A 9,811-nucleotide genomic window follows, 5' to 3' on the forward strand; every position below is an offset into this window, starting at 1 on the left:
GAGAAAGGAAAGTGCGCGCACGTAGCTTGGAAAATTGGCTTGAGCCCGAGAATAATCTGACTGGCAGTTCTCCTTCTATATGCATTCCAATTTGTGGAATTTGCCAATGTTCAAACAGCAATTGGGGGGCGATTGCAAGACGGACAGGAAATGACCTAAAACAAGGAGAGGTAAATAGGAAAAGTAAAGATGGCATGGTTGGAGAAAGGGGAAAATTGAGAGAGGGGACGAGTTAAAGGAATAAATTATTATGTGAGCGACGCAGAGGCAATAAGGCTGCCCTAGAGAGAAAAATACTATCTAACACATCAGTCTTACCACGTAACTAACAGCTCACTTGATAAGCAAATGCATCAGAAAATATTCACAGGTACATTGTAAGGGAACTGAGTCAAGATGTAACCTTGGCAAAAAAAAGGGGTGATATAGAGAAATGGACATAATCTGCACTCATGCTCATGTACATAAAAACAGCCCCTCTCCCCCAAAAAAGATTTTAAAAAGACATGCCATCTTAGCATCATGTACAGTGCTCTGCTTCCAACTTTCTTTTTCAACTGAACCTATTTCAGGATGATATAAAGATAAAAAAGACGTGTTACCAGTTTGTAAATGTAGCTACCAGCATCCGGAGGCAAATATGAAATCAAAATGATCCCAAATACATGTGGCAATACCATTGGTGGCACCTGGTGCAGAGTTTGACGCAGGTGCAAAGTGTGAGAGAAAAAAACATGATGTTGCACCCAAGGCATTTTTTTTACAAAGTCTTTCTCATTCATTTTCTGAGACGGGATGGTGCCTCTCTGACGATGGCCCCTGGTTATTTTGTACTGGACCATGCCCTCCCCCCCAAAAATTGTTGTTTTTGTTGTATAAAAGGGAAAAAGGCTTTGTAGTGGAAAAATTTCTCTTACATTCCTCCCATAAGCTTGTAACAGAATCCCCAATATTTGCCTCGCTCATTAGAAAGAGCTAAGTTGGAAGGTGTACTGGAACTACAGAAATTTCAAAATTTTCAGTTCTTGCAAAAAATTTTTGCTCTTGAAGAATCAATTTCTGGGTCTACCTTTGGGTACATAGAACTTGAAGCAGTCGCTTGACAAATAATCTTCCTCATCAGTCTCTCCAAACCCCCCCTTCCAGCTACCCTGGATCTGTTCCCGCACCAACTCCCAGAGTATTTCACGGTTGCGGTTCCGGTAACCATTCTACATTTGACGTTTCCAACCTCTCCCTCCCCTAATGGACCTCCCCCCAAGTTCTTTTTTTTTTCCCTTCCTTACCATCCGCTACATCAATCAATGGAGGCCGTCCTTCACGAGTGGACGGGAGGACAGGAAATTGGTCTGGTTACCGTCCCGGCCATTCGTGAACGGCCCTCGCTCACGTTGCGCAAATAGAGGCGCAAGACAAACCATAAATTAGCTCCCTTTTTTTTTTTCCCCTGGAGATTTTCAGACGGTTGCTTCAGACCAATCTATATGAACAATTTTGCGGCTGCAGTCAATAATGAAAGGAGACCTTGAGAGGCCAGTGAGAGGCAACGATTCTGACACTCCAAACGCTCTGCAGCTGACATCTTACTTAGTCTAGAGGATTACACATAAATTTGTTTCTAATGCCTTTAATTAGCACCTGTTACTGGATTCTGAAAAATCAGATGGTCACTGTTTGACCAACTAGACCACAATTAACTTTCGAATAAGGCACTATGATATTTATTTACATACAATGTATTTATATTTTAATCTTTCTTTTTGCCTCAAAAATTCTATGCTATAAAACAAAATACAATTCCTGAATAATGCCAATACAAAACAATAAGAATTTTTTCAAATTAAGAAACACCTCTTCATGCCAGATCAGGTATTCAACACATTCAATCACAGTGTTTTCACTTGTTTGCTGAATGTAAGTGATAAATGACACTAGAAAAAAGTCAAGATAACATTCAAAATCTATGAATAAATTGAAGATCAGCACGCACTTGAATATGATTTGAAAATGAACATATAAAACATAGGATGCAATAAATAAAACAATCTGAAACAGGAAAACAATAAAAGTACTGTGATATGTTAATAAGCTAGACTTTATAGCCTTCTGTTTTTCCTCTCAGAGAAAAATGTCTCGGTCCTGAAGGACAGAACTCAAGTAGGAAACCTGGTGTCACCCTCACCCAAAAAAATTCCACCTGGCCCATACTCGTCAGTGCAAATAGCTGCCAAACCATCCCGACTAAAACACTGTTTAGAGCCCAGAGGATTCTCTTTGACACACAAGGACCCAGTTTTGTCCGAAAGCCGGCCATTATATCCTCTAGGAAAGGTTACATATATCCCCAATCACAATCGTGCGACGACAAAGACGCCAGACAATGGTATCTGGGGGAGAGTGATTACGACCATGAGGCCCGATGACAGACATGAGGGTCTACTGGCCATTAAAGATATTATACCTGCTTGCATTTGCATATCAAAGGTAATGTACATGTAACCTACCTCTGCTGAGAAATTTTGTTACAGTCAATTTCTCCCACACAAAATATGGGGCCAACGTGTAGTTTGATATTCGTGGGAATTTGGGAATTTTTTCAACGTTCAACGCACGAAAATTTGCATACCAAATATTGTGGACAGTGCAGCCAGATGCTTAAAAAGGTTGCTCACTGGTAATTTTGGTGAGCGCAACTACATGTAGAAGTCACCGCAGCGGTGGTACAATGCTCGTGGACACATGTCACATGTGGTGCACATGCTGCATGCCTCTTCCACCCCCCAGCAATGGAGTCTCCTCAGATTTGTCTATGATGGGCTTGTTACCTGTGATAGATCTACGGCAAGATGACAGTCCAGTCCGTGACAAGTCCCTGCAAGTTTGTCACAAGTCATCTACACAAAGTCACAAGCTATTCAAATGAACAGTGAAAAGGTACTCCTTTGCAGCTGTTCATTTTTTCCAGGGGGGGAGAGTCAGGCCAGAGATGTTTTTTTTTTAATGTCTCATTTTTGTAGACAAGCGATAATTATTTTTGATGAAACATTACATGACATACATTGTGGTATTGGTGCACTTACCTTTGTACACTGTAGTCATTTAAAAAAATTAATTGTCCATTTTTTTACCTTTTTGTTTTTTTCATCTCCGAGCAGGTGGAGGGGGTTCAACCCCAAGCGACCCACCCACCCTGAATCTGCAATTGATATACCATGGGAAAGCTCATAATTCTGAATTATCAACCCCCTAAATTATACTTATTAATACAAGCAACTAGGCTTTTATACTGACAGAAAGATTTTTCAAACTAGTGATTGTATACATGCTCTAAGATTATAGAGCTCTACTAAATGAGCTATCCAGGCCTATAAATTTGGCTACTTGCACAGTGTAGATTTAACACCATTGGTGTTACCACTGCAAAGTGCTCCTTGAGATAACATAAATTAGATGTAATATTGGAGGCATTCCTTGAAGTATTATCAGTATTGTCAGCTGATTGAAGAACTTAGTTTTCCAAAAGTTTTTTGAAATCTGTGAAAGTTTTGAGTATAAGAAGTAGAAAGTAAAGATGGCTCCCTGGCATCCTCCACTGGGAAATGGGTAACTGGGTGCCTGGAATCCTCCACTGGATATTGGGTAACTGGGTGCCTGGAATCCTCCACTGGGTATTGGGTAACTGGGTGCCTGGAATCCTCCACTGGGTATTGGGTAACTGGGTGCCTGGAATCCTCCACTGGGTATTGGGTAACTGGGTGCCTGGAATCCTCCACTGGGTATTGGGTAACTGGGTGCCTGGAATCCTCCAATGGGTATTGGGTAACTGGGCGCCTGGCATCCTCCACTGGGTATTGGGTAACTGGGTGCCTGGAATCCTCCAATGGGTATTGGGTAACTGGGCGCCTGGCATCCTCCACTGGGTATTGGGTAACTGGGTGCCTGGCATTTCAACAAGGAAATGGGTAACAAGGTACATGCATACCTGCACCTGGCTTGTCAGCTGGCTATTGGGTTACAGGGCACCTGACATTCTCAGTCAGGCATAGAGTAACCATGGTACCTGGTGTTCTCAGTTGAGCATCAGGTAACCAGGTACCTCACTTCTCAGTTGGGCATGGAGAAACCAGGGTACCTGGCATTCTCAGTCGAGAAATGGGTTACCAAGAGCTTGGCGCAGTCGTATTGCAAACCATAGGCAATGTAATGGCAGTTATTGTGCTGCAGGTGAGTTGCTCCAGTGAAACAACCACACAGGCAGGGATGAGATTGGAGGGAAACAAAATAACCAGAGGGTTTTGAGGGCCCAAAAGCAGCAGAAGGTCTTTGGAGTACATTGGTGTTTTCCTCAAGCCCCCCCGCCAAAAAATACAATTTTTCTAGCGTCGTATATTTACCTGTAAATGCACCAAATAATGGTACACTCAGGGCTTTCAAGATGTTAAAAAGAGCTTGTTTTAAAAAAAATCCCCAAATCAGGAAAGCCCTGATGAAAAATCCTAACAAACTGACACGCCACGTGCATCTCCAGTACATGCATTATTTCTAACAGTCCCTACTCATGACGCTGCAAACCTAGAGAAAAAAAAAAAGGGAAATCGCAAACAAGTCACAAAAAGTACAAGCACGGTCAATTTTCTTTCAAAGACACTTTAAAAACCAGTACTTAAACTGAAACAAATCCTTCTAAAACTCCTGTGGCTTTGGTAGCTTATAACCTTATTTGGAAAGATAAGCTCAATGCAGTGGTTTATTTGGCCGTGCAGTAGAGAGCTGACAACATACATGTACTCTGTTGAAGCCTTGTACCGCGTGTGGGAGTCTGCAAACAAGTCTCCGGTTACCACATTCAGGTAAACAAACACATTGGAATGTTTGACCGCCACGCCATCCAAACAGGGCCTGTTCCGGTGCGTGAAGACGATTTTTTTTTTTTTTGACGTCGGTAATGTCCCGGGCAATTGTGTGCAAGGACGTCATGGTTTTTGCTTCTTGGAAGTGAGAGACGAGGGCTCTCAATCCCCACCACCCCCATTCCTTCTCTCACTAAGGCCACAGAGTAAACAGGAGTGATAAATGGCAAGCATTTAAGGGACGTTACACTGACGCAGGAGAAAAGTGTGACAAGGGCATGGGAAGAGTTTATTTCCAAAATGAGATAGGCGCCATTTTGGTCCTTCTCTGAATTACACCTTCTCGTCGTTGCCTCCAGCGGGTTTCTAAGGGTTTTATTTGGTAAAAGAAAAAATTCTGAAAGACACGGTACCCTCTTTATGTTCGTAAACACCTGCATTCAATAACTGTGGAAACATTACTTGAACTTGAAATTTGAATTAAAGTTAGTAATTTGTGACTCAACCCAAAAAAAAAAACCGGGTCGCGTATCACCGGAGCCACTTTTGAGTGAAAGGCCCGTAAAAAGTCATTTAAAAGAATACGGCACAGTGTAAGTTGATGGGCACTCTCAACATTTTCACTCAATTTTCACATTTCAAATCAAATGCTCAGTTTGCACTTTTCAGTAACAAAATTACTGAGGGAAAGAATGGCCTTAGGACTCATTTTGTGGGATCCCATCACATTTTCACCATATGCTTGACCCAATTTTTTTTCCTCAACAAAATTCTGGTTAATAATAGCTAGTAGCTCCCCAACTGACTTTGCCCAGTTAACATGTATCGGTAGACAGATCTACACGTACCACTGGGCAAACTACATGTATATATGTATATTCTTGCAAGGCACGTTACAGCACTCTCTGAGGGATTTCTCACAGGGATACATGGTCCATCTTCCGGTTGGCCATAACTTTAACACATTGCCTATTTCAGTAAGTAATCTATCAAATACACTTTCATGCGGCCAGTGAAGCCACTTACAAGCCTGCGGATCAATTATGCATGACACACACTGTGAATCTGCAGATGGGGGCAGCGAGAGGGTATCTCTCTGTGCTTTCCATAGGCTGATCATGTCTGACAAAAACATTGGGCATCCAAGTCATTTCAGCAGCTGGTAATGAACGTTCTGCCCGTGGGCGGCGGGAAAAGATCAACAAACGTATCTGTTTGCGGCTCGAAACAGTGCGCATCCAAGTCCCCAGCGTTTCTATCAGCGTCGGAATTAATGCGCTCAGGCAGCTCCACAGGACTGATGAAAAACACCTTCCGCCGGTGGAATCTTGACAAAACAATCACTTAGTGTGCTCTTAACACAATAGGGTGCGTTGACAACAAGTGGTCAATCAACAGCTTTGATGTCATGGCTCACTAAGACTGCGTCACAATCTCGAAAGGTATCTACAACTGGAAGTCTACTGAATCACAAGAAGCGGCACACACATGTAAACAACAAGCGGTCATTACCAATCCAAGTGGGGCCCTCAGTCTCAATTTTACACAGACCGGGAAATAAAGATTAAAGGCCCATTTCTCCTCTCTCATTCCGAGTAAAAAAACCAAAGTTAAGTTTCAAAATATATATTCCCTCTATATTTTTGCCGTTGGGAAAGCAATGGCAAACTCCCCTTTAAAGCAAACAAATGATACGATTTCGACGCGCTCCATCAAATATGTGCTGAGGGAAGCTGTGTACATATTTACGGTAATCATCGCCAGCGTTCATGCCTGTGCTGCTTTGTTGCGGGATGGTTTTTTTTTCATACAGGGTGACATTTACTTGATGTAGACTATGCAATCAATGAATACGTGATACATGAAAACGCCTTGTCTCTCTAGGAGCGTGTTGCATTAAGCCACAAGGACGGCGTGGCTTCAAACACACAGTGAATGTGGCTACCTCTTGTGTCTTCTTGCTCACCCTTCACCCAAGTTGTTTCTGTGATGCCGGTCGAGTCTTCAACTGTCCACAGCGAACACATCTAATCCTTACAGGACACCAACATATTTTGAAAACAAAAATAAACAAAGATCAACACAAACACAAAAATCAAACTAAAGCAAACCTAATCAAGTGCCGGCGTTATCATGCCTGTCATAGAATTCCTTTTATCTCAGTGTTTACAAGACCAGCCACAAGGAACCAGAGAAACGACGGCGAAAGAATGTCTGTGTCAAAGTTCATTTTGAAGAGTCTGCGATTTGGATAACTTCAGGGGACTTGTGATAGATCTATGACAAAAGCATTTATTCGGTGAGGGTTTGTTCATACTTCACATGAAAAGAACACATAAACCAATCAATGAAGCCACACAGGGGTGCCTGTATTGGTCTGGTTATTAGTAAAATCAAACAGACAAGCAGGATATCACTTAGACTTCAAGAAATCCTTTTAAGACCCTGTCACTCATCTAGTAGATAGACCTAAGAAATGTGCCTGATCATTAATGGCCCAACCTACCTGTAGCAAAACAAATTGGTTGCCAAATTCCAAAGTGGCCAAGGCCACTTTGGAATCAAAGGCCATTATAAACATCTGGTAATGGCTGTAATCTTGTAATCTAATCTAATCTAATCTAATCTAATCTAATCACACAACCTCTCAGCATTTTTCACCCACACAGTGTCCGTTTTCACTAAGAGGCCAAACTGAGAGATGTAGCAAACCAAAGAGCTCAGTTTGCACTTCCTAACGCTGACTTGAAATTAACTACCTGTACTCGAGAAGGGCCGGCAGACTCACTTTGGGGAACCTAATTATTTCTTTTTTTGGGGGGGGTTGGTAATTCCTCCATGGTAATTCTTACTGCATATAACTGACCCTATCTCCTAAGATGAGTATTTTTTTAATAAGTTGGCACTTGGATTAAAAAAAAAAAGAAATTAGAGGACAACGAAAAAAAAAAAAAGAACGGAATTTTCTTTAGTCTCAAGAAAAACCTATAAGGGTCTTCAAGTTGGAGGGAAAAATACAAACATAATTAAAACAAAAATAGAAAAAAAAAGAAAAAGATGTATCCCTTACCACTAGCGCCAGCAGCCAAGGACCGAAGCTTACAAAATTGAAATCAGAGCAAAAGCAATTTCTTTTTACATTTATAACAGTAAATTGGTGGTCAGCAGATCAAAGACTTCTCAACATAAAAAAATTTTCTTTTTTTTCCAGTTCTGAATCCCAGCACCAACTTATGAAAACTTTCACCTAAGGATTTTACCAGGGACCTTACTGAATCTTTCAAAATCCTCCATCACCATGCAAATGTCTAACCTTTCACCTTTCACATTCTGTTTTTTCTAATGACAAACTTTCAAGAGCCATCAACCGTCTTATAATGGTAACAGATGCTAGGCTCAAGTTTTCCTTGACCCAAAAATTCCTCAGAAACCTCCTGATGGATTTTGAATGATCTGGGAGGGCTTGAGTCGACGGATGATTTTAACGTCAATAACTGAAACTTCATTAGTGTTTGCTTCCCAAAACAAACGACATGAAGAAAAACCACACCACCCACCTTCTGATCACAAGCATTACCAAGGGTCCTTCAGATTTCCTTTAAATCACAAAACCAGTACTTCAACCTGTTTCCTCACACACACTGAAGCTGTCACTGAATTTCTCCTGCCATTTTAAATTTCCTCTCCCATGCAGCAAAGGCTACAACCTCATCAATGATACTCCCTGAGAAATCTGACAACTGATTCAATTTCCGCTATTGACACCTGTAAATGCATCTGTTTTTTTTTTTTTGTTGAAGGCATTGAGCAAACAAGTCATGTTTAGTTTTTCAATTACTTGGGGCCCCGTGTCTTTGGAGGACTGCACTGGAGATAGAGGGCCACGTTTGTGTTTTACTGCACTAATAAATCGCTAACCTGATGAGGTGCCTTGTGTTGCCAAGATGTGAGCTCTCTAAAGGTCATTTTGAGTTTGTTTCATCCTGAGAAGCTTTAACCTCTCTTTTTTTTCTTAAGTCAACCTTACTCTCAGCTCTTGCTTGCTCAGCTGCTATTGGATGATAATAACATTGCAGAGCAGTAAGCCAATGGCCACGCTGTTCCTCAAGTGAAGTTCAGTATGCTTTCCTTGAATTTTGCCTTCAATTTTGAAAGCAATGGTACTATTCGTGAAAGAGAAAATGCTACATGAACAACAGCTGTACAACTCTTATTCCAACCAGCAAGGGCGAGTTTAATCATGATTTGTCAACCTACAAGGTGATTCTTTTTCTGGTACCCAGGATGCATTTTGCTCACAGGTTACCAGGGAAACTTGACCAACGGTTGTTACTTCAAACTTGTCCTAAGAAATTGCAAATACTTGACAGGGGCGGACAGGATCTATGACATCTGCCCAGATGATTAGCATTCCTGAAAAGACAGCCTCCTGTGTTGAGTGATTGACCAAGGAACTTGTAATATGTAAGCCATTACTCCCACTGCTGAAGTTTTCAGCGTGAAGTCTCCAGGAAAACAAGTTGGTATTAAAATGGCCTTCAAAGGCACAGGCGGGAAATTCCATCCACTAGTCTTTTGTCAAGCACTGCATGTGCCACTCCTGTAGACTGAAAACAATTACTGTGACTGTCTTTACTATAGGCCACTGAAGGACATGGAAGCAGTCTGGTGCTGGATGTCAACAAAAAGCTAGTGTGTGGACAAGCAAGGCAACTTTTCTTAGTCTAGTCTGTATGTTTTATTTCACCATAGAGGGCAGGAAAAGAGTGAAAGATGTTTCCCTGTGCTCTGCGGTCAGTTTTTTGTCCTCTGTAGTAGGCATCCATGATTTGCTAATGGGAGAGCGCTGCATTGTAGGAACATAGGAAACACTACTCCACCTCAGTGGGCGTACAGCACAGCGCGACCACCTGTGCTTGTATCTGCGGCATTAGCTAAATTAGCATCCTGTCAGTGACAAT

At 41.7% G+C, this 9,811-nt stretch overlaps 1 protein-coding gene across 2 annotated transcripts in view; it reads right to left on the reverse strand.

Moving 5' to 3' along the window:
* exoc7 (exocyst complex component 7) overlaps nucleotides 1-9,811 on the reverse strand; it is a 56,264-nt gene that overhangs the window by 7,550 nt on the left and 38,903 nt on the right. The window lies entirely within an intron of this gene.

Source organism: Acanthaster planci, linkage group LG07 (assembly GCF_054643075.1).
Source record: "Acanthaster planci isolate LZ-2023a linkage group LG07, COTS_SCS, whole genome shotgun sequence".
NCBI classification, from domain to species: Eukaryota; Metazoa; Echinodermata; class Asteroidea; order Valvatida; family Acanthasteridae; genus Acanthaster; species Acanthaster planci.